Source organism: Lathyrus oleraceus, chromosome 6, assembly GCF_024323335.1.
Source record: "Lathyrus oleraceus cultivar Zhongwan6 chromosome 6, CAAS_Psat_ZW6_1.0, whole genome shotgun sequence".
Classification (NCBI taxonomy): domain Eukaryota; kingdom Viridiplantae; phylum Streptophyta; class Magnoliopsida; order Fabales; family Fabaceae; genus Lathyrus; species Lathyrus oleraceus.
The window spans coordinates 231,524,804-231,551,924 of NC_066584.1; the positions used below are offsets into that span (position 1 = coordinate 231,524,804).

Sequence of the window (27,121 nt, forward strand, 5' to 3'; positions counted from 1 at the left end):
GTGTCTTTTGTTTGGTTTCCTTATTTTCTTTTTTTTTAATTTATTTTAAACAGAATAAGTTTTGGAAACCTTTCATTTTTTTTAGGTTTAAACTTCCTAAGTTTTAGTTAATAAATGGTTTTACATTTTCAATTCATATTCCATTGAAGAACCCAACAGCCAAGCGGCTGGGTTTAATTATGGTAGTCCAACATATTTCCTTTTTATTAGTTTTTTATTTTAATTCTAATTTTTAATTTACCTCGGTTTATTTATCCAAATTAGCATTAAAATGATAACTAATCATAAGTGGCCTGGTGGAGAGGGGGAGGTTTTCATGGTCTTTAGTGGAATGAGTTCGATACCTATATATAGAATTTTATTTCTTTAGCATTTTTTTTTATGTTTATGTTTTATTATAATTTCTCCTATACTCATAGTTTCATTAGTGTTTAATAACACAAATTTGATTTCCTTTAATTTCATCATCCATTCAAACCGCTTTAAACTATTAAAATCACACTTTTCTCGATTCAATATCGAGCCCATTTCCATACCCTCGTAAGCATCGCCATCAACCTCACATAGCTTACTCTTGGGCTTTCTTACAATGAGCCGGTTCTCTTGCACTTACATTCATGCATTGCATTATTTGTTGTTTGAGCCCGATTTAATTATTTCATGATTTTGAATCCCCATTTGACAAAATGTACCCCACTCCCCCGATGTGTAATAATTTTGTACTATTTTATTTCTTTATTTGTTTGACTGTTTAGTTAGATACTAATACAAGAATAAAATCAACCACTTCCAAAAATCCAAAAATATGACTCGATCCAACGTCGAGTATTTTCTCAATAAACAAGTCAATTCATTTCTCCCTCCAATTCTATTCCACTTATTTTTCAAACTTTCATCAAATGCTTGATTTAATGTCAAGCCATTTTTCCTGATAAAAACTCAAAAAATATTAATTTATAGTTAAGACCTTTTCATAAAGATGGAAGTGGAACGTGGTGTATACCGCGCACTCCTGAGACTAGGATTCGAGATGTATATCTCGCCAATCCTAGCTCTCGCCATCATTCAAATTCCTTCACTTTGCTCTCTCAAACATTCATTCAAATTTCTCTTGAACGTCCATCAATACTTGATCTAGGGTCAAGTCATTTTCACAACAAAACTCAAAATAACTAATTCTTATTTAACACTTTTTCAATAAAGGTGGAAATGGAACATGGTGTATACCATGCATTCCTGAGGTTAAGATTCGAGACGTATGCCTCGCCAATCTTAACTCTCGCCATCGTCTAAAACTGTCAATGCGGTTTCTTCAAACCCTTTCTCAATCAAATTCCAAAATACTTAATTCCTATCTTAACCTCTTTCAATAAAGATGGAAATGGAACATGGTGTATACCATGCACTCCTGAGGCTAGGATTCGAGATGTATATCTCGCTCATCCAAGTTCTCGCCATCACTCAAAATACATCCAACCGATCAAACTCTTTTCTCGCCGCCGTGCGACTAATCAAAAACCTTTTTCATAAATGAAAGATATATTGTCTTAAGTGATACAAAACAATGTTTCGGCCACGATTGTTGAGTAGAGATAAATGACGCTTTTCCGAATGTAGATTTATAAATCCGTTCGATGTGTGGTATGCGTCCACTCCTCATCTGTTTTGGGTAAAGCGATGTTTTCGTCGATTACTACAATATAGCTTTCGCTAAAATCGACCAACAAACAAACATTTTTCTACCCAGAACTACGTAAGCCTTGATTTCTCTTTTGAGATACGTAGGAGCAGGATTTGTAAATCTTGTCAGGCCCACTAATAAAAAACTTAGGTTTAGTCCTTAGTTAAAAATCCAAAAACTTTTCTTCTCATCCTTTATTTCTTTCCCACCTAATAATTGGAAAAGCCTAACATTTCAAACTAACATTAACGCACACAACTGACCTAATGGTTCCCGTTAAGTACAACGGACGTGAGGGGTGTTAATACCTTCCCCTTGCGTAATCGACTTCCGAACCCTGATATTGGTTGTGATGACCATATCTTATCCTTTCTTTTGTCTTGGGTTTTATCGATATTTCCCCTTTCCTTCTTAGGAATAAATAAAGTTCGGTGGCGACTCTGTTCAGCCCATCATTGCGAGCGTGCGATCGCGCTTCGCTTTGAAGTCGTATCCCCATTTTTCGAGGTGCGACACATCATATCATGGAAAAGAGTGGTCATTGCTCTCTGGTATGTTGCACCAACATTCTTTAAATCGAAAGGCATCACTCTATAACAGAATATGGTCTTCTCTATATCCTCGGGTGCCATCTTGATCTGATTAAAACCGGAAAATCCTTCCATAAATGAAAAGACTTTGAATTTAGCTGTATCGTCTACCAACATGTCAATGTGTGGCAGAGGAAAATCATCTTTCGGACTAGCTCTATTCAAATCTCACGCACATACAAACTTTTCCATCCTTTTTCAGAATAGGCACAATGTTGGCCACCCACTGCGGATACTCACCAGTAACAAGGAAACCAACAACGATATGCTTCTACACTTCTTCTTTTATTTTTACTGCCATATCGGGATGAGTCCTCCTCAACTTCTGCTTGACTGGCGGGCATTCTGGCTTCAATGGCAATCTATGCTCCACAATCTCTGAATCCAAACTAGGCATGTCTTGATAGGAATAGGAAAACACATCTAAATACTCTCGAAGAAGATCAATTAACCCCTTCTTAACCTCTGGACACAATTGAGACCCAATCTTGACTTCCTTCACATCATCTTCAGAACCCAAGTTGACTAACTCAATCTTCTCTTCGAACGGCTGGATGGATTTTTCCTCATGCTCAAGTAGACGAGACAATTCATCAGACACTTCTTCATCATTTTCTTCCTCAGCCTCAAACACAGGGAATTCAAAGTTTGGAGAAGGAGTTGGATAATTGTATTCAGTGGGTTTAGAAGCCAAACTGCATAATGATTTGATATTTTGATTTTAGAGAAGTGAATTGTGACCAAATATTATGCAGATGGACAATTTATTATTTATTTAATCATGTTTTATGTGATTATCTTTTCAGAAAAGCAAAAAGTAAAAATAAAACATCATAGATGTGGATGAATAGAATTGAATTTTATTAATTATCGAATTGAAAGATGCCTGAAAATGTTCACTTCTCCCTTAGGCATAGGAGAAGGATTTTCAAAATAATAAAACAATTACTTAGAGCCATGAACAATAACAGGAACATCAACAACAATCCAATTGTTGCAAGCTTTTCCATGCGTCACAAAATTAGTGCAGTCTTCGTCTTCATCATCCTCAATCACTGTAGCTGAGTGTTGTTCATTACCATGGATGAACCCCCCGCTATAGAAACTAGGTTGCACATCTTCAACTTTAACTACAGACGACCCTTGTTGAAATCCCAAACTAGCACGATTCTCGTTCTCAGTGACCTCTACCATCCGATCCCACTGGTCAGAACTACCATCTTCAACAATCTTCTGAGCGTCTTTAAAAGAGGACATAAGTGCCCCAACTTTCTTCTCTTCAGCAATATATAGAGTTTGGAATGGAGTTCCAATCTCATCCTCAGCTTCAACATACGAGAAAGACGATAGATGACTTACCAACCGAGCTTTCTCCCCGCCCACAATGACGATCTTACCATTCTTCACGAATTTCAACTTATGATGCAGAGTGGACGTCACAGTTCCTACCTCATCTATCCATGGCCTTCCTAACAAGTATCTATAGGCCAGGTGGATATCCATTACCTGGAAAGTAATTTGGAAATCACTCAGACCTATCTTTACTGGAAGGTCCACCTCACCAATAATAGTCGAGAACCATCAAAAGCCTTGACGATCACGCCAATGTATCTCATCGAAGCTCCTTGGTAGGATAATCTTGACAGCGTTGACTTGGGGAGTAAATTCAAAGAAGAACCGGTATCAACCAACACATTGGACAAAGCGTCCCCCTTACAATTCATTGAAATATGCAATGCCAGATTGTGATTCCTACCCTCCTCGGGGAGTTCTTCATCACAGGAGCTCAGATTATTACAGGAAGTAATGTTAGCCACAATATGGTTAAATTGATCCACTGTCACATCATGCTCAACATAGGCTTGCTCCAATACCCTTTGCAATGCTTCTCTATGCGCTTCAGAATTCATGAGCAGAGACAACACTGAAATCTTGAAAGGAGTCTGGAGAAGTTTCTCCACCACATTAAATTCACTTTTCTTAATCAAACGAAGCACCTCATCATCATCATTAGGATTCAAATTGCTAGATTCACCAGACTGACATTTTAGAGCACTAACCGGATTTGCTGCAGGCGCTTCAACCCTCTTACCAACATCCTCTACATCCCTCGAGAAAATAGGACTAAACACACGACCGCTATGGGTCACCTTCGCTATATCGGCAATGTTCACAACAAAATTAGTCGTAGGCAACAGGACCTCTTGGCCGTTCTCCACCATTGTTGCATTATACTAATAGGGAACAACTCTATCGGATGCATATGGGACTGGGCCCGCTAACCATATTACTAACAACGATACCGATCTGTTGATGCTGTTATTGTTGCTGCTATCGAACTGGATTACCACCCGCTCAGGGGTCTTAAAGGATGGCACTATTACGTTTACATCATCTATATCCCTTGACTGTTGAATATACATTCTCATCCATCAACTTATGGATATCTCTCTTGACAATCGAACACCCACGAGGGTTCACACTGCATATTATACAACTGACGTGGTCGTGTTCACAATCACTAATCGTACACAGGGTCTTATGCATTTCTACCAAAGATCGATGAATACGTCGCACATCAAACACTCGGAAACTTCCTGGACAACCATCTACCATATTAACAGAGGGATTACCATGAGCAGGCAATGGGTTAGCTTTTACATTTGGTGCATGGTCCTCAAAGGACACCATCCCACTCTTCACTAGCTTCTGGACCTCGTATTTCAATGGGTAGCAATTCTCGATATCATGACCAGGAGCCCCTTGATGAAAGGCATTACGGAGTTCTAGATTATACCACCATGGAAGTGGTTCTGGAATTTGTGGCGGATTTCTCGGTTGAAGAAGGTTCTTGAGAACCAAAGATGGATATAACTTAGCATATGACATAGGAATAGGGTCAAAAGGGACCTTCTTCCTCTCAAAGTTTCGTTGTTGTTGATTATTGGTATTGTTGTTGTTATAGTCGTTGGTTTGCTGTTGTTGAACTTGAGTAGATTGATTATTTGAAAATACTATAATAATGGATGATACTTGATGATGATGACGCGGTTGTGGATTTCTTCTGACATGAGGCCTCCCCTGCCTCCCTGCTGTCACTGCATTGGTTTCAGCTTCCTTTTTCCTAGCAAAGTTGTTACCATACTTCTTACTTGGAGATACCTCTTCCTTAGACAAACGTCTCTCACGGACACCCTTTTCTAATCTCATCCCCATATTTACCATTTCGGTAAAGTCACTAGGGGCACTAGAAATTATTCGTTCATAATAAAACGAACTCAGTGTCTTGAGGAAGATCTTGGTCATCTCTTTTTCTTCCAACGGAGGATTGATCTGAGCAGCAAGCTCTCTCCACCTCTGGGCGTACTCTTTAAACGCCTCTTTTTGCTTCTGAGACATCGACCTCAGCTGGTCCCTATCTAGCTCCATATCCACATTGTACTTATACTGCCTCACAAAGGCTTCACCCAAATCATTAAATGTGCGAACACTTGCACTATCTAACCCCATATACCACCTTAGAGCGGCACTAGTCAGAATGTCTTGGAAGTGGTGAATCAATAACTGATCATTATCAATTTGTGTCGACATTTTCCTGGCATACATGACGAGATGGCTAAGTGGACATGTATTCCCCTTATACTTTTCAAAGTCAGGGACTTTGAACTTCATCGGGATCTTGACATTCGGCACTAGGAAAAGTTCAGCAACACTCTTACCAAACAAATCTTTTCCCCTCAAAGTATTCAACTCCTTTCACAGCTCAAGGAATTGGTCTTTCATCTCATCCATCTTCTCATAAACATCAGGGGCCTCGGACGGCTCGGAGTGGTAGATGGTGTCCTCAACACGAAGTAGAGTGTGAACAACTTGAGGCGGCACAGACATGACCGGGATAGATGCCGACATGGAAGCAAAAGTAGGCGCAAACCCTTCGGGCACAAAGTTTGGCGGCATTCCCCACGGGAATCCGGAAGGCATAGCAGATGCAAACTGAGTGACAAGCACGGTTGAAGTGACAACCTCTGAAATGACAGTCTCTGAGGAGGAGGAGTTGCAGGTGTTGGGGAAGTCTGACTTTGAGCAGCTAGAACAAACTCCATCATGGCAGTCAAGCGGGCAATCTCGTCCTTCAACTCTCGGTTCTCTTATTCCAAGTGTTCCATGATTCTCGAATAATTGGCGCGAGTATTGTATTGATGAGTCAGCTTGGTTGAAGCACAAAAGAATAACCAATAAGACATCTGGCGAAAGAAAAACCTGTTATGCAAATGATGCATGAAATGCAATGCTTTGATTGTTTTTAATTTCAAGGAACATACTGTTTTATTTGCAAATATATAATTATAACAATTGTAACAATTTGATTGACCATAAAATCTCTTTTATTTATATAATTTTGAAGGATTACACTGAGTACAATTTCAGAAACCAAAATAAAAATACAAGAGAAAAGGAGACTAATCATCCTAAGGATCCCCTAACAATGGTGCCAGATGATCTGGCTGCAGACGCGTACTTCCTTCGGATGCGTCGAATCTCGGACTCAAAAGAAGTCTTCATCTGAGCCTTCTCGAGGACAAGCTGGTCTACAATTTTTTTCCAAGCACCGGAAGGCTGAGGCATACTAGAGGAAAATGGACCCTATGGTTCCCTCTTCACTGCTCGGTCTTCAAGAAGTTCAATAAGCACATCTTTATCCTTAGACTCAAGCTATAACTCCTCATGCTTTCGGCTCAAAGCATGAAACCTCTCTTCCCACATATCCTTCTCTTGCTTCATCTTGGCGAGTGCGTCTTCCAACTCCTCTACATCTTGGTTAGGGAGAGTTAATGGCTCAACCACAACCATATACATAGGTCTCTCACAAGCATACGACATCTTCAATTCCAAAGCTCTCTTCTTCACCCAAAAAGTGTAAGCTTCCAAAGCTACACAGTTGCACGGACCAAGCTCGGATCTTCCTTTCCTATGCACATTATGCCAAGCATGTACCATCTTCTGCTTCAAAAATTGGGGATCTTTACCCTCTTGATAGAAAATAACTTCTAACTAAGTGTTGTTAGGTTTGTCTCTCAAGGGGAACCCAAGTTGACGACGAGCCAAAGCAGGGTTGTAGTTGATTCCTCCTTGTGTACCAATGAGAGGCACATTAGAGAATTCACTGCAACTATCAATAATATCCAGGCTGCTCAACGAAGAATCATACCAAACTATATCATCATTAGTGAGAGACATAAGTCTCTGAGACCACCGTAGACATTGTTTGTTCTCCACAAAAGAAGGCGTCTAGGGCAAGTGCGAAATAAACCACTTGTATAGAAGAGGAACACAACACACAATAGTTCCACCACCTTTAGAATTTCTTAAATGCAAATAGAAGTACATATTGAAGCTACACGAATTATACCCGAGTGCGTCGCACACTCAAAGATACAACATAGTCGCCATCGTACTTTATTTATTCCCGAAGGAAAGGGAAAACATCAATAAAACCCGGAGGGAAGAGAAATGGGAGAGGAAGTCAGTTATGCAAGGGGAATGTATTAGCACCCCTGACATCCATGGTATTCCATGGGAACCGTTTTGAATGTTCTTTGCAAGAATATGTGTTATTACCTGAAGATTACTCGCGAAAGGGGGAACGAGGGTTAATAGATAAGTGTGGGAAAAGTGAGAAATAGATAATTGTTCTTGCCAAGGATTTGGGCCCTCATGCCTACGTATCCTCATTCGTGCAATAAGGAAATCAGAGCTTCGTAGTTCATGGAACTATGACGGATGCATTAGTTATTTTTAGTGGACAATATTAACGTTCTCGTTCTACTGTCGACTAGCTTGTATGCTCGAGCATGGGAGCTTTAAGCGTCTGTCTGTTTGCGGTAGAATGGATGAACTCGGATCGCACTCTAGCAGTTAGACATTGCTTGCTCGCACATGGAGGCTTAAGCGTCGTTCACGGTAGAACGGAAGTAACACGTCCTTTCTGAAAAGCTTTTAAACTAAAAAGAAGCCCAAAGGCAAAACTGAGTTTGATGAGGTGAGTTTGCTTTTATTCTGAAATGAGAGTCATGATTTGAGTCGTACTAAAGTCAATGAATGAATATGAATACAATGAGAAACTGGGCCATTCGTCCCATACCCAAATATATTCAAAATGGGGGTAGGAATACTCCAGTCCTATTCCTTCTCCATTGCTTAAGGCTCCTGTCGTACAATCCTAATTGTAGCGTTAATTGTTTTTGAGTTTATTTAAAAAATGGTTTTAGTTTTATTGAGAGAACAAAAGGAGAGAAAGGGAAACCCTGAAAGGTGGAAGTCTGATCTTCAGTTTGATCTTCAATCTGATCTCCAGTCTGTGTAGAGAGACTTATCAATTATTTGATTTAGATTGTACTAAAGTCTATGAATAAAGGCGAATACAGTGAGCACTGGGTCATTCGTCCCATACCCAAAGATATTCAGAATGGGGGTAGGAATTCTCCAGTCCCATTCCTTCTCTACTACTTAAGGCTCATGACGTGCAATTCACATCATAATCGATGAGTGTTGAATTTTAATTTCCTTGCAGCTTCCCATGATGAAGGATTGTCTTTGAAGAATGAAGAGGCTTGTTAATTAACTTGAATCGAGTTATGCTAAAGCCTATGAATAGAGATGAATACGATGAGCAAACAGGTCATTCGTCCTACACCCAAAGATATTTAGAATGGGGGTAGGAATACTCTAGTCCCATTCCTTCTCTATTATTTAAGACTCATGGCACACAACTTGGCTCATGGTTAACAAATGTTGAATTTTGACCTTTGTAGTGCTTAAATAGTAGTCTTGTCTTGTACTGATTTGAATTGCTTGAACTCTCAATCTTGATCTTTGAATCTTGATTGAACTTGGAGATCCAGTATCCAACATATATTGATCATAAGGACTTGCTTTATCAAGTGATCAAGGGTATTTTGATCACTTGACTAAGCTTTTGGAATTAAGCACATTCAAAGGATTTAGTCAATCAAAGCGTACTTTGGTCAACTTAATCGGTGAGGAGAAATTAGTTGAATTGTATGTACAACTACCTAAAGGGTTAATGATTCGAAATATTTTCTAAGTCCTAAAACTAAAGGAACATGCAAAATTGGACTATTTCTACATTAAGGGGTAAAATCGTCATTTGAAAATTATGGAATATCGAATTAAAATTCTAATCATCAATTCTAATGAAAAATAAATTAAATCCTAAACAAAACCTAAGTTTTAAAGTTCTAAAAGATTAATCTAACCTAATTATCCTAATATTTCTAAAATTCTATCTAAATCTAACTATCTAAAATTTCTAATAATCCTAATTACTTCTAATCCTAAAGTTATTGAGTTCTAATATTTCTAAAATTAATCTCTAATTAATAGTTCTAATAATTTTCTAGTACTAATCTAACACCTAAAAACCTAACTAAGAACTAATCACAATTAGTTATCATAATATGTCAAAAAATTCTATTTAACTCCAGATCCTAAAATAATATTCTAAATTTAATTCTGTCTAACCACACGTTTTTAAGATCCTAATTAAACTTATTAATCCCTAATTATATTCTAATCAACACTTAATCATCTAAAAACTTCCTCTAATTAACGTCCAAAATATGTCAAAAGTGAAACTCTGGACGTGCACCATACTAAAATCCCTTCCTTCGTTCCTCTCTCCGTCGTGCCAGAGGTAATCCTCAATGGCGGTGACCTTCGAAAACTGAATAGGCCACCGGTGCCTTACTCCTAATTGAGTCCTCGTTGCAAATCCGGTAACGAAACCTCCTAATGGTGCGAGAATCAGGAGAATCAAAGAAGAAACGAATGAAACCTAACTAACAAGTTACGAAATTAAATTCCGCACATTTGGAGTCGAAGCCTGAGAGGTTGGGGATTTAACTCCCCCATCTGAAACCTACATCTTGATAGCGATATTGGAGCAAACAATGCTAAAAATGGGTTACTCACCTGGTGACGATGACGCGGCGGTGACCGGAGTTCAGGTAAATCTCCTCTTCCTCATTTTCACTCTTCGAGTCCTCTTCTCCTTGTATCTTTCTCTTCTTTCTCAATCTTTAGCCTATAGGAATCGCTTGACCGATGACGGATATTCTCATCCTTGGTATTCTACCTAGTAAAAAGATAGTTGTAATCCCTATTTTGTTCCCCAGAGAGTTAATCCTTGATATATTCATTCTAACCGATGACGGGTTTCCTCCTCTTTGTGGTATTCTACCCAGTAACCGGTAGTTGTAAACCCTACTTTCTCTCGCAGAGTCTATCCTTGATATGTTCATCCTAACCGGTGACGGATTTTCTCTTCGATGGTATTCCATCCAGTAACTGATAGATGTAATTCCTATTTTCTCCCCTCACAGAGTCTATCCTTGATATGTTCATCCTAACCGGTGACGGATTTTCTCTTCGATGGTATTCCATCCAGTAAGTGATAGATGTAATTCCTATTTTCTCCCCTCACAGAGTCTATCCTTGATATGTTCATCTTAACCGGTGATAAATTTTCTCTTTGATGGTCTTCTATCTAGCATTTGATAGATGTAATTCCTACTTGTTGTTTAGTTGGTATATCCTTGATATATTCATCCTAACCGATGGCGGGTATCCTCCTTGACAGTCCCAAGCAAGTCTATCCTTGATATGTTCATCCTAACCGATGACAAATATTCTCACCTTTGGTCTTCTGCCCAGTAACTGGTAGTTATAAATCCTATTTTCTGCAGTTTTCCCCAGCAAGGCTATTCTTACCCAGTAACCGGTAATGAATACTCTCTCCTGGCGATTCTCAGTGAGTCATCCTTGATATGTTCATCCTAACCGATGACGGATGTCCTCTCTGTCAGATCTTTATTATCTCCTCATCCAGTAACAGGTAGTAGATAATAGATTTCTGCTTCTCTTGTGTTGAAGTTTATTTCTTCCCCAGTCGATTTGAGTGCGCGTTTCCTTAGTGAAATCGCTTTTCCTGCATGTTTCAAGTACTTCAGTTTTATCATGACTTACTCGTATCCCCTGAAGATGTTGTTGTTCCCCGGCTGAGTCTTTTCCATTCTTGTATGGAATTCCTCGAGTCCCCCATCAGTTTTAAGTCGTAGCCTGGCCTACACATAACTTTTTTATCCCCCAGAGTCTCTGTCTCCCCAGTGATTTTTCCTTACGGAATACATTATACTCCTGCGGACTTTCGGTCTCTATGATTTCTTTTCCTTTGTGGCAATATTTCCCCACAGGGTATTAACTTTTGCATTCATATCATTTACATCATGAGGTCTCTTAGGGACCAATTTTTTTTTCTATGTTGTTATTTAAGCCCATTCTACTGATTCGACATGAAGATTTTAACCTTCGCCTCCTCAGTTAGAATGTCCTTAAATAGGGGCAGATGTAAGACCCCAATTTTGACCCTAAGATCCCTCATGCAATTTCATCATAAGCATTAGCACTGGGATCATACCTTGGCATCCTCCTTACCCCTCTTTCATTGGGTTTGTTTTGGGAGAGATCACCAAGCACTATGTGATTGTATCATACTTGTATATTATCATTTTACTAACCAAAATACCAAAAATGTGTCTTTGCATTTGCCTAACTCTTTTGTAGGTAAGGCATGATCCCATTAATTTATCAAGTTCATATCTAGGGTTTGAGACCCTCATGACAAAGAGCACAACCATGAATTTATCCAATAATGGTTATGTGCATCATATATGAGTACAATTGATTCCTACATGATATATTGATCAAGTGTTCTTCAAGAGTTTGGAAGTGATTTGCCTTGGAAACCCTAGTTTGACTGGGTATCTTAAGTAACTTCTCCAACAAGCTATCTCACAAATTGATCAAATTTCTCAAGGGACACTTCAAAACTCACCATCTTATGCATATATGATCTACCATGAGCCAATAAAGTCAAGAGAATTGAAGGTTAGCAAGTTGGTTGAAGGTGGTTGGCCAGATGAATTCATCTGATCGAAACTGGGTCTTCCTAGACCCTATCTCATACAATTTTCACCATATGAAAATTATTCTAAGAGAAAATGTACTCTAAATGACATTTCAAACAACTTTCATGTTGAAACCTAGAGCTAGTTTTTCTTGGAAAATCATCTTCTATGTTGAAACATTATAGGTCATTTTGTCTAAACCCTAATTTGAAAGTCAAATTCCCAAGGCAATAACTTGCTCAATTTTTATGAGATGAAAGATTTCCAAGTTGCTCAATGAAATTAAAGATGTCTACTTAAAATTTTATGTTTGGAGTGGAATCAAATTCAACTCTTATGAGCATGTGATATGAGGATACATTATAGGTCATTTTTTACCTATACCATTGAACAAGTGATTTTTTCAAACTTCAAAAATGCATAACTCTATCATTATAAATCCAAATGACATGAAATTGGTGACCATTTTGAAGGTGTTTGAAAGAGCTAAAACATTTATGAAGACATGTTTCTCATTTGAAGCTCACATAAAAAGTTAAGCAAGATGGAATATTGAAGTATATAGCTTGACACTTAGTAAATTTTTCAACATGTTGAAATTTCCAAACTTCCTCCTCAAAATTCTCCATGTTTCAGGCTCCAAATGAAAAAGTGTTGAACATCAAACTTGTTCCCCTTGATCCAAGCTTTCTGAAGAACCCAAGTTCATGCATTTTGGATGAAGATTGCTAGATCTGGGCATGGCTTTAACAAAGAAGCATCATTGGAAAGAATCAAATGTACAAACTTCAGTTCACATTGCCTTGCCATTCAAGTTTCATTCAAACTTCAACATGAATCACTTTGGACCTTAATGCATTGCATCGTGGGCTTGTACATGCCCATGCACTCGTGCCATTCACATTGCCAATTTTGGACAGATTTTGAAGTGTGCAAATATCATCCCCTTTAGGTATAAATAGAAGGCTTGTGAGCTCATTTGAATGACACCTTGCGCGCCAACTTTTCCCCCCAATTTAAACCCTCTCATTCTAAAGGAAAACCTGAGAAATTTCAATTTGAAATTTGAGTTTAAATCTCAATTGTTGGAGATTCAAGAACTCCAGGATCCACAACCTTGCAACCTCTCCAATCACTTCCTGCTAGCTTCTCAAGTGAGATTAGATCGTGTTTGAAGCAAGAAACATTAAGTTCTGCATATCATTGAAGGTAATTTTCAGAAAACTTCATCTCTTTGATTCTCGCTCAATTCTACTCATTTCTCTTGGATCTTTGGTTGTCTGAAGTCCTACTAATGTAGGTAAGAAGATTGAGTTGCTTAGAGGTCAAATCGAAGCAACTCAGTTGACACACCTCAAAATTCAACTCCTCATATCTTTTTATATATTTGGAGTTAGTTGAAATTAAGGTCAGATTCGTGCTCTACGCCATTTTTTCTTTCAGATCATGTCCTCCTTTTTTTATTTTGGTGATGGTTGAGGGTGAACCAGTTCGGTGAGGTCCACCGGAGAAGAAGACCGGAGTTACAGCTCCGGAGGTGCGTTGGCACGTCTCCCAGCGGTAGGATCCAACCAATTTGTTTTAATCCTGAGCGCTAATTGTGATTACCATCCCTGCAACGCGCTGACTCGTGTGTTTGGTGGAACGCGCGTTTCAGGCCACTTGATCTGCCACCTCAATTAATGAGGGAGATCAAGTGGCTCACGTTTTTTTAGTATTTTCTGATTTTCTTTTATTCCTTTTATTTTCATTAATTCATATTAATTTTAATATTGATCCAAAAAATATGAGAGTTTCACCAAATAATTTCAAATAATTTCCTCTTTCATATTTTGAATTAAAATTAATTTTTGGATCGTTATTAATATTTTTCATGATTTAATTGATTTTGTGTTTGTTTTTAATTGTTTAAAAATACTTTTAAGTCTTTAAAAATTCTGAAATTTTTTCTCCAAGGTCCTTTGACCTTGTTTGACCTATGATAAATCTCATGGCCATTTATTTGGTGTTTTGATGAGGTTTTAGGAATTTGACAAACCATATTTAATTTAAATATATTATTTTAGTCTTTTTAATTTGAATAAATGCCAATTAATTGTGTTGAACAATTGTGATGAGTTATTTGAGTTTGACTTTTGTTGTTGGGCCTTGGTCAAGGTTGATTTGACTTTGTCAAGCTAATATCATTGGATTTAGGGGATTGATGGAATGTACATTCCATCTCCCAAAATGAATGGATGATATTAATTTGGTAAAAGTCCTCCTTTGGCCAATTTGAGTTTTGATCCATTCCCCTCCCTCTTCATCTCATTCCGATTTTGTATGCATTCATCTCATTTGGCCTATGATATCTCAAAGTCGTAAGGATAGTTGATTGAAAAATCAACATAAGTATGGATGAGATTAGGCCACCTCTTTTGCATATTCTTTTTGTGTGTGGTATGTTTCATGAGCATAGTCCATTATACTATGTCTCTAACACGCATTAACACCAAAATTCTATTGCCCGACATCAAATAGTTGTGACTTATACATAAGTCCAATTACGATTGCTTAACATAACGCTAAATTTGTGACACAAAAAGGCATAGCATTCTAGTTAGTGAGATTGTAAGTCTCCCCTCTTTCATGATATTGTGTGGAAACTTGGCATTTTTTCCTTCCTTTTGGAAGATGTCTTGGTTCAAGGATCCATGTTTGTGATAAGTGGGTTGAGTGTTCTCCAAAGAATGACTAAAAAACAAAAAGCAAAAGCAAAACAATACTGACTTCTAACTCATTAACAACTAACTTTTAATTTCAAGCCATTTACTTTAATGTCATTTAATTTTAGTCTTTATTCATTTGCCATTATTCATACCATTCTAATTGTTTATGTTAATGCAATTTTCACTTTGTCCACTTGGACCATATTGTGTGATATTTTCCATTTTGTGGATACTTTGTTTGTTTGTGTGGTCTTTGACCATTAATGTACATAATAACAACAAAAATCCTAAAAAACTTTTGTGTGGACTATTGACTTGATCTTGGACAAATGGACTTAGAATTTAGGCAACATTCCTATGCTAAAGGACTTGGCCAATGCCAACTTTCATGTAACCAAGTGCTTGCAATTTGAAACTTCATCTGATACATCATTGAAGATCCATTTGAGTTCATCTGTGAAGCTGTTATTTTAAACCTGTGACTTAAGAATTCATCTGTTACATGGGTTATCTTGAAGAAGACCATGGAGTGGCTAAGCTTGGATGTGACTATCTTTATTTGATGCCTTGATCTTCAAGATTGATATAATTGTGCATTTGTGTGTTGCTTGATTCTAAATGTCCAAGGGAATTTGGGTTTCTATTAACATTCTTGTCTATTGGATTGCTACCCATCGGTCAGATCTTTTCAACTCTTAACTTTTAATTTTATGCATAAGATTAGTCTCTTCATCTCCTCCCCATTTCTTTAATTTCAAAATCTCTCCCTCCTTTCAAAAATCTTCTTTGTTTGAACTAGTTTTGTTCTAAACTTTGACCACTTTGCAAATTAGAAACTTTGACCTTATGCCATTGCATTTTCAAACCTCTTTTCTTAATCAAACTTATAAATAGACTTAACTATACTTGACCTAAACTTTCAAAAGCCAAAAAGAACTAACTCATTCAAACCATTTTTGGGTCTCTGTGCCTTTCAAACTTAATTTTTGTTAAAAGCAATGCATCCACTTTGAAATTTATATCACTAACTACGAGGTTTTGATCCCTCATTTTTATATTGGTATGTAGGCACAAGTCTGAAGGTCTTGTCAAACACAAAAATATAATTAATGAATTCTTTTCTCATCCCCCAATTCTATTTGTTTGTAAACACCATTTTGTACCAAATACATATGCACACAAAAGGGCTCCCTAGGAGTACCTAAGACACTTTGGGTGCTAACACCTTCCCTCTGTGTAACCAACCCCCTTACCTGTAATCTCTGACATTTTATTAGTTTTGATTTGAAAACTTCTTATTTTTGGGTTTTGTTCGTACTTTTTACCTTTTCCCTTGGAAATAATAAAAGCGCGGTGAAGACTCTTGTTATTTGATGTCTTGCTTATCCATAGTTTGATGATCATGAATTTACCACTACAAAGGGTTAACCGAGTGAGGGACCCTGTTAAATGTTAATTATGTCCTGAATTTGGAAACGCAAGTCCTCTTCTAAAATGAGTGACGAGAAGGATCGGTATGAACTAGTTTAGCTGGTTTGTTGATGTTAAGTGAAGTAAATCTAGAGTACCGACTTTGCAAAGTTTTAAATAAGAAAAACAACGCAGTCATTCTTTTTTGTTGGTGTGATGTTAAGAAACTAAATGGATTAGTTCTGTGGATTTTCTGTCATGAATTTTACTATGAGTCTTGTTAGCTTTAATTGTTTTTGAATCCATTTTGCAGGCTTTTGTTGTATTGAAATGCCCATTCGACGACAGAAACTCTCTTTTAATAGCAGGTGGCTCACGGAGTAATACGTTGGGTTTGTTGCGGCTGTTGTAGTTTGTGATAGTAATGTTAGGAGGTTCATTTAGCTCATCAACTCTATATTTGCGATTTCCATTTCGTCCTGGATCTGACTGAGAAGTTGGCTTACTATATGGTTTGGTCAAGGCCCAAGGCATATGAGACATTTTTGCATCACTGTCATAACTGAACATCCTCAATACCTAGTGGCAGCTAGCATTGAGTCCACCATTTGCTGCATTGGTGGAAGTAACAACAGATTATGCAGTACCATCATTGGAACTACGATGAAAATGTTGGAAGAGGTTGTGATGATAATAAGCTTTGTTTGAATCATATGGAATCCCGTATGGGATTGAAGCCATTGGCTGCTACTGCTGGTGATGAATGGCTGAGAAATTGATACTGTTATTATTGCTGTTATTGGTGTTAACAGCATACTACTGAGGGTTGTTCTGCTGAATGTTGTTAATGACAGCAACTTTATGTTCTGATTCCAGAGACCGCTTTAAGCATTTTGCTGCCCCGCCAACAGGAAAATAACTCTTCATGATAGCTTCCACATCATATATGTTCATCTCAAAGTTTGTTACAACATTTGCACCTCGGAATTTGATTGTTGCAATGTCGTATGCTTCAGCTGCCTCTTCTTCAGTTGGGAATGCTCCCAAGTACAAGTCCTTGTTTCCGGTAACACGAACGATTCTTGCTTGCCATCTACCCTGTTGGTGATGCCTAGTAACACCCATATAGATGGAAGCTCCTCTTAAAAAGCCACTAGTCTTCCTTCGCAATGACGCAATGGATTCTTGCTTTGTTACGACTTTCATCTCTTCCAATTCCTTTGCATAACTAGAAACAGGGAAGTTGGTAGTAGCAGTAGGACCCCAATAATTCTAGAGAAGCCAAATCATAGAATATTGCGGCCTTTTCTTCCTTGTCATATCCACCCAAATAGGCTTGACGCCCTTTCCTGGCTTGGCCTTCTCATTTACAGATGTTATCCCATAGATGCGCTTCATATCTACCCGTCCATCTATGCCTAGTGACACCATGGTAAATCGAAGTTCTCTGACCAAAAGTATCAACGATTTTCTTGGAGCTATCTGAATCAGCAACAACGATAGCAGTTTCTTCGGAGTTCTGAGCAACACCGAGGGACAAAGCACCACTAGCGGTGGCGGCGGCGGTGGAGTAAGTAAACTCGTTACCTGACTCAACACAATGAGTTCCAAACTCGTTACATGCAGCTTGTGATTTTCCTATTGAACCTGAATCATCAACTTCAGAACCTGAGTTGTTTGAAAGAGCTTGAAAGCCAATAATGCTCTTAAGATCCTGATGTTGGTGGTGGTGCTGCTGCTGGTGTTGATGGTGGTGGTTATGGAGTCACCCGGGACATGTCTTGTAGTTGGGGGTTCGATATTGTTGATCAAAAGGCATATGCTGATTTGGGGGGAGCTGAGACGCTGCAGGAGCAGACGACACAGGTTGTACGGTTTGGAATGTTTGTTTGAATTTATGTGGGTTTTTTGGAATGTATGTAACATGGCAATGTGAAACAAACGGAATTTGTAACATAACCTTAGAAATAGAATGGGTTTGGGATTGTAATGGAATTGTAATTTTGTATTGGTGTATCGAAATTTAATTGGAAAATGAATGGAATTTTGAATGGTTTGATGAATGTTATTGGCTTTTGGCTTATGGCCTTATAGAAAAGGCATGATTTGAAATATGGACAAGGACATGGTTAAAAATGGTTTACGGATAACACGAGTGGTCAATTAACATAGTTTGACAAGGATTAGATATGAAAATGAACATGAATAGAGGTGGTTTAACTTAAAAATGACTTCGGTCGAGTGGCTTAAAAATACGAAAGTGAATCAAAGTAAAAGCGGATTACATGGTAATGAATTATGAATTATGTTATTGAGGACGTAAGGGTAGAGGGTTGACTTTGGTCAACCAGACTTTGGTCAACTGGTTGACCAAAAAGTCAACAGCTGACCAAGGGTCAACAGTTGTAAAAGAAGTGTATTTTCTTATGGATAGTTGAATATGTATCACAATGCCTATGAATACTCCACTCTAAGAATCAAACCATATGCATACCAACCAAATAACATATCATGACCGTGCAAAGCTTTGAATGAATCTCCATCGATGAATCAGGACCACGAATCTTTTAAGCCCAGGAACCATCCTTAACGGATCAGATGAACCAGATGAAACCTCAATTTTGAATGTATACCCCACTGATGATGACGACATAGTTAGAAACTAAGGTTTCCACCCCCTCAAAATAAATCCCTTGATTCATGAACCTCAAAGATCAATGCTAGGATTTCGATGAATCCCAAGTCCCAAAGTCAACCAAGTCAGGCCCTTGAACACCAATTATCCCTGATTAAGGTTTTGGAGCAAGCACAAAGCTCCATAAACAACATTCCAAATCATGGGCCTACAACTAGGGTTTAGAATCCCAGTTCATGTACGGAGACCAAGCAACAAGATCCCTCAAGGCCAAGAAATAGGGTTGCAACCCACATGACGAGCGATACCCGAAATCTTCAATCCAAACCTGCTTCGTTAACCAAGAACATTGAATCTATGATATGTGTTAATTAATGTTAATCATGAATGAATGATGAGTATGCGTGAGACATGAATGAGGTTAGATGGGTCTTAGGTTATAGGTCAGATGAAAATAAAAAAGTGAGGGAAAATTTTGGGGTATGACAACTGCCCCTATTTAATCTTCTCAGACCCGAAGGTATGAATAGCAACGACTTTCAAACCTACATGGTAAAAGAGGATTAAATACTAGAATAACCAATAAATTTGCCTGCGGGGAATGAACGAAGTGAATGTAAGGTAAGGGTATTAATGGAAAGATGTTCAATGGATGTCGTATAGGCTCTTGTATATGGTTATTTGTTAGGGATCAACTGACATGTCTGTGGGGAGAATGAGTCAGTTGTACAAAGGAATGTTTGTAAAGATATGCATGAGGTATGCAGTATGCTATGTATGAAATATATGATCGACCTCTTTTTCTCGTCTTCTATTTTCTCATTCATTTCTATTTTCATTCTTTTCCCTTTTTTTCATTCTTACCTCCAATAACAAGTCCTTGGCGTATAACCAAAGATTCAAATATCCATGCAGGATTCCAGGAAAGTAAAAGAATTATGTGTTTGCAAATGCAAGTACCCAAACAAAAAGAATAGGAACAAGATCTTCTGCTATAGGCAGAGAGACGTCTTGCAAAAAAGGGATGGACAACTCAATTGAGAAATAACCTCCTTGTGCAATAGGTAACAACGGCTCCTTAGCAAGAGGGACGAGAATTTCTAAACACAGATAAGGAAAAAAGCGAACAAACTTCTCAACTTAGAAACGATCTCCTTAGCAAAAGGGAGAGAAATTTCCAAGCACAATGTAGGAAAAAGGTGGACTGACTTCTCAACGGAGAAACAACCTCCTCGTGCAACAGGTAGCAACGGCTCCTTAGCAAGAGAGAATGCAATTTCCAAAGACTTCTCAACGGAGAAAGGACCTCTAGGTAGCAACGGCTCCTAATCAAGAGGGATAGAAATTTCCAAAGACTTCTCAACGGAGAAACGACCTCGAGGTAGCAACGACTCCTAATCGCGAGGGATAGAAATTTCCAAAGACTTCTCAACGGAGAAATGATCTCTAGGTAGCAACGGCTCCTTAGCAAGAGGGATAGAAATTTACAAAGACTTCTCAACGAAGAGCTCTTAGACACACGGTCTACTGGGGATCTCATACAAAAGGTAGTGAGAACTTCTCAACGAAAGGTTAAGAAGACTAGGAATTTCTCATACGAAAGGTAGTGAGAAACTTCTCAACAAAAGGTTAATAAGAAAGCTGGGGATTTCTCATACAAAAGGTGGTGAGAAACTTCTCAACGAAAGGTTAAGAAGAACGAATGGATTTCTCATACAAAAGGTAGTGAGAAACTTCTCAACGAAAGTTTAAGAAGAAAGGGATGGTTGGTTATCTCATATTAAAGGTAGCAACGGCTCCTTGTCAAGAGAAAATTTCCAGTGCAAAAGGCAAAGAACACTTACGAAAGGTAAGCGAGAAGGGGATCGTCTCCTATGCGAAAGGCATGGGAGTACTTACAAAAGGTAAGCAGATTTAGGAATAGGAATCCTCTAACAAAAGGTTGAGGAGACTTACAAAAGGTAAGCAGATGAGGATAACAAACTTTACGCGAAAGGCACAAAGGGAACTCACAAAAGGTAAGAAAAAAGGGAGTTGTCTCCTATGCAAAAGGCATGAGAGTACTTACAAAAGGTAAGTAACTGTCATAAAGGTGACAAACATCTACACAGGGCAGAATAATCAAACAAGAACTTCTAGGCACAAACCTAGGCTCAGGGGATTTTCCAGACGAATATGGGCTTTAGCACACTCTGACAGGTAGGGAACTTTGCAAATAGGTATGAAAACCTCATATCGTCCCTCAAGCGCAACAGCGGGGATAACGTTTTCAAACAATGGCTACCCGACCCCGGGACTCACCAAACCTATATCAGGCGTTTAAACAAACGGGAAGCAAAGATCTGACAAAGGTATCCTACTCGTGCGAAAGGCAACAAGGGGGAGACGTGATTTCGAGCATAAAGTGTAGCGGTAAATTCATGATCATCAAGCTATGGATAAGCTAGAGATCAAATAACAAGAGTTGCCACTGCGCTTTTATTGTTTCTAAGGGAAAAGGGAAAAAGTACGAACAAAACCCAATAGTAAGAAGTTTTCAAATCAAAACTAATAAAGTGTCAGAGATTACACGTAAGGGGGTTAGTTACACAGAGGGAAGGTGTTAGCACCCAAAGTGTCCTAGGTACTCCTAGGGAGCCTTTTTTGTGTGCATATGTATTTGGTACAAAAATTATGTTTACAAACAAATAGAATGGGGGGATGAGAAAATAATTCATTAATTGTATTTTTGTGTTTGGCAAGACCTTCGATCCTGTGCCTACGTACCAACATAAAAATGAGGGATCAAAACCTCGTAGTTCGTGATACAAATTTCAAAGTGGATACATTGCTTTTAACAAAAATTAAGTTGGAAAGGCACAAAGGCCTAAAAATGGTTTGAATGAGTTAGTTCTTTTTGGCTTTTTGAAAGTTTAAGTCAAGTATAGTTAAGTTTATTTACAAATTTGATTTAAGAAAAGAATTTTGAAAATGCAATGGCATAAGGCCAATGTTTCTATCTTTTTGCAAAGTGGTCAAAGTTTAGAACAAAATAAGTTCAATCAAAGAAGATTTTGAAAAGGGAGGGAGAGCTTTTGAAATTAAAGAAATGGGGAGAAGATGAAGAGACTAATCCTATGCATAAAATTAAAAGTTAAGAGTTGAAAAGATCTGACCAATGGGTAGCAATCCAATAGACAAGAATGTCAATAGAAACCCAGAATTCCCTTTGGACATTTAGAATCAAGCAACACACAAATGCAAAATTATATTATCTTGAAGAACAAGGCATCAAATAAAGATAGTCACATCCAAGCTTAGCCACTCCAGGATCTTCTTCAAATTAGCCCATGCAACAGATGAATTCCATAAGTCACAGGTTCAAAATAACAACTTCACAATGATCTTGTTGCAGATGAACTCAAAGGGATCTTGAATGATGTATCAAATGAAATTCCAAATTGCAAGCACTTGGTTTTATAGAAAGTTGGCACTGGCCAAATCCTTTAGCATAGGAGTGTTGCCTAACTTCTAAGTCCATTTGTCCAAGATCAAGCCAACAGTCCACACATAAGTTTTTTTAGGGTTTTTGTTGTTATTATGTACATTAATGGTCAAAGACCACACAAACAAGCAAAGTATATACAAATAAGATATATCACACAATATGGTCCAAATGGACAAAGTGAAAATTGCATTAACATAAACAATTAGAATGGTATGAATAATGGCAAATGAATACTGACTAAAATTAAATGACATTAAAGTAAATGGCTTGACATTAAAAGTTAGTTGTTAATGAGTTAGAAGTTAGTATTGTTTTGCTTTTGCTTTTCATTTTAAGTCATTCTTTGAAGAACACTCAACCCACTTATCACAAGCATGGATCCTTGAGCCAAGACATCTTCCAAAGGAAGGAAAAAGGCCAAGTTTCCATATAATATCATGAAAGAGGGGAGACTTACAATCTCACTAACTAGAATGTTATGCCTTTTTATGTCACAAATTTAGCGCTATGTTAAGCAATCGTAATTGGACTTATGTATAAGCCATAACTATTTGAGGTCGGGCAATAGAATTTTGGTGTTAATGCATGTTAGAGACATAGTATAATGGACTATGCTCATGAAACATACCACACACAAAAACAATATGCAAAAGAGGTGGTCTAGTCTCATCCATACTCATGTTAATTTTTCAATCAACTAGCTTTAGGACTTTGAGATATGATATACCAAATGAGATGAATGCATAAATAAGGGGAATGAGATGAAAAGGGGGGGGGGGGATGGATCAAAACTCAAATTGGTCAAAGGAGGACTTTTACCAAATTAATATCATCCATTCATTTTGGGAGATGGAATGTACATTCCCTCAATCCCCTAAATCCAATGATATTAACTTGACAAAGTCAAATCAACCTTAACCAAGGCCCAACAACAAGAGTCAAAAACAAACAAGTCATCGCAATTGGTCAACAAAATTATTTGACATTTATTCAAATTAAAAATACTAAAATAAGGCATTTAAATTAAATATGGTTTGTCAAATTGCTAAAACCTCATCAAAACACCAAATAAATGGCCATGGGATTTATCATAGGTCAAACAAGGTCAAAGGACCTTGGAGAAAAAAATTCAGAATTTTTAAAGACTTAAAAGTATTTTTAAACAATTAAAAACAAATGCAAAATCAATTAAATCATGAAAAATATTAATAATGATCCAAAAAATAACTTTAATTCAGAATATGAAAGAGGAAATTATTTGAATTTTTTTGGTGAAACTCTCATATTTTTTGGATCAATATTAAAATTAATAAAAATTAATAAAAATAAAAAGAATAAAAGAAAATTAGAAAATAACAAAAAAACGTGGACCACTTGATCTCCCTTAATAATTGAGGTGGCAGATCAAGTGGTCCTCAACGCGCTTTCCACCGTGGGCTTAAGTCAATGCGCCACTGGAATGGTAATCAGAACCAACGCGTGAGATTAAAACAATTTGAACCAGATCAATGGCTCTGAACACTTCCAGCGCATCGTCGGCGTCCAAAGGCCGGTCATCTTCTCCGGTGACCCTGGCCGGACTGGTTCACTCATCACCATCATGAAAATGAAAAAGGAGGACATGATCTGAAAGAAAAAATAGCGTAGAGCACGAATCTGACCTCAATTTTAACTAACTCCACATATATAGAAAGATATGAGGAGTTGAATTTTGAGGTGTGTCAACTGAGTTGCTTTGATTTGACCTCTAAGCAACTCAATCTTCTTGCCTACATTGGTAGGACTTCAGACAACCAAAGATCCAAGAGAATTGAGTGGAATTGAGAGAGAATCGAAGAGATGAAATTTTCTGGAAAATACCTCCAATGCAGGTCTGGATCCAATTGTTCTTGCTTTGGATCGTGCTTGATCTTGCTCAGTATGCTTACAGAAGTAGATTAGAGTGCACAAAAGGTCTTGGATCCTTGGAGTTTTGAATCTCAAAACAGTGAGATTCCAACTCAATTTCCAAAGAAAATTCTCAGGATTATCCTCTCAAATGGAAGGGTTTGGTGTTTGGGATCAAAGCTGGCGCGAAGGGGTCCTCAATTCTGAGCATATTGAGCTCTATTTATAGCTGGGTCATGTGATATTTGCACCTTCCAAATGAGTTTCCAAAATTGGCAATGAGTGATGCATGTGTGCATGGGCATGTACAAGCCCATGAGATCATTCCATTTGATCCATAATTGAGTGTGAACAAGTTTGAAATCAAATGGGAGTGCTAGGCAATTGTACATGGAAGCTTGAAGTCTAATTCTTGCCATATAATGATGTAATGTTCAAGCCATGCGCAACCTATTCAAACCTTGTCCAAAATGGATGAATTTTGACTTTTTGGAAAGGTTAGATCAAGAGGAACAACTTTCATGTTAAACACTTTTCCATTTGAAGCTTGTATCATGATGAATTTTGAAGTGGAATTTTGGAAATTTTAACTTATCCAAATTTTTTCTAAGTGTCAAGCCATATATCTCAATATTCCACCTTGCTTAACTTTTTAGGTGAGCTTCAAATGAGAAAAGTGTCTTCATCAAACTTGTATATATTTCAAATACCTTCAAAATGGTCACCAATTTGATGTCATTTGGATTTGAAATGATAGGGTTATGCATTTTTGAAGTTTGGAAAAATCACTTGTTCAATGGTATAGGTCAAAAATGACCTATAATGTAACCTCATATCACATACTCATAAAAGTTGAATTTTCTTTCACTCCAAACATCAAAGTTGAAGTAGACATCTTGAATTTGGTTGTGCAACTTGGAAATCTTTTATCTGATAAAAATTGAGCAAGTTATGGCCTTGGGAAGTTGACTTTCAAATTAGGGTTTAGACAAAATGACCTATAATGTTTCAACATAGAAAATGATTTTCCAAGCAAAAATAGTTCTAGGTCTCTACATGAAAGTTGTTTCGAATGTCATTTATAGTAATGTTTCTCTTAGAATCATTTTCATATGGTGAAAATTGTAGTAGATAGAGTCTAGGGAGACCCAGTTTTGATCAGATGAATTCATCTGGCCAACCACCATCAACCAACTTGCTAACCTTCAATTCTTTGGACTTTCTTGGCTCATGGTAGATCATATATGCCTAAGATGATGAATTTTGGAGTGTCCCTTGAGAAATTTGATCAATTGGTGAGATAGCTTGTTAGAGAAGTTACTCAAGATACCCAGTCAAACTAGGGTTTCCAAGGCAAATCACTTCCAAACTCTTGAAGAACACTTGATCAATATAACATGTAGGAATGAATGGAACTCATATATGATGCTCATAACCATTCTTGGATCAATTCATGGTTGTGCTCTTTGTCATGAGGGTCTCAAACCCTAGATATGAACTTGATAGATCAATGGAGATCATGCCCTACCTACAATGGAGATCGGCGTAGTGGAGAGAAGGGTGATCTTGTACTGTGTACTATTTTCCTGATGCAAAACCTTTTGATCTTATCTTCTAATATTCCTAGGCTTCTAATGAAATGATGTTGAAGCATACTTAGAAGGATCAAAAGACTTGTTGAGAGAATCTTCAGAACCTCGGTCTTCAGAGTCTTGACATAGTTCCTTCGAACCTGGTCTTTAGAGTCTTCAAATTTTGTTCTTCAGGATCTTCAGAACTTGAGCATAAAATCTTAAAGGATGACAATCCTTCAGAGGCTCTTTAATCAGGGTCACAACCAGAAGCTTTAGCATAAACGTTCATCAGAGTCGTTGTCTAAGAGCTTTATAGAACCTGACAACATCTTGTAAAGCACGTGTATCTCTTCAGAGTCAGAGTGTGTTGATTCCAGAATCTGATTATGTCACATGTCAATGCTTCAGAGTTAGAACCTATTAGGAAAATATACACACTAGACAAAAACATCAGCGTACACAATTGTTCTCTAAGAAATAATACATTGTTATCATCAAAACTAAAGGCCAGATGTAGAACTAAATATTTTTCTTATAATATGTGTATCATATCTACTTTTTAGAGTCTGATGGTCATACGTGTATAAGGAAGGCCATACGCATATGCAACAGTCAAAATTCTTCAATACATGTATCTATATGCAATGACCTTTTTACACTAAAATTATCCTCTCCCAATACGTGTAAGGGACATATGATACGCGTGTGAGACCCCCCCCAGATCTTATAGCCATACATGTATTGAGATCTACTATGCCCATAAATAATTTTTTTCCGATCGCAGCCAACCCTATACACGTAACTCAACCTTTGCATCATATTTCTCTAATCCTGCCATTGTTCTTACGTTGTTCTTCATCATCTATTCACCAAACACTTTCCCAATGGCACCAATAGGTACCAAAAGTGCATCTTCTTCTCATGATTAAGATAGATTATTGTCCTCCCTGCCTCAAGATCGTTATTATAGTGTTCATAATCGCAACTATGTGGAAGAAAGAGTATTTTCTTTATAATAAGATGAATACCCTAAGATTATTTCCTTTCTCCCTCAGGGATAGAGCATGTTCATGGTTAGATTCACTTCTAGCTAATTCAATAACTACCTGGGAAGACCTTAGGAGAGTATTCCTTGCTAGATATTTCCCCCTAGTAAGATTGTT

The 27,121-nt window shown here is 37.6% G+C and overlaps 1 pseudogene; it reads right to left on the reverse strand.

Annotated features, from left to right (window-relative positions):
• Positions 1-16,954: 16,954 nt before the first annotated feature.
• LOC127094914 (AP2-like ethylene-responsive transcription factor AIL6) lies at positions 16,955-18,131 on the reverse strand (annotated as a pseudogene).
• Between the last annotated feature and the right edge of the window lie 8,990 nt (positions 18,132-27,121).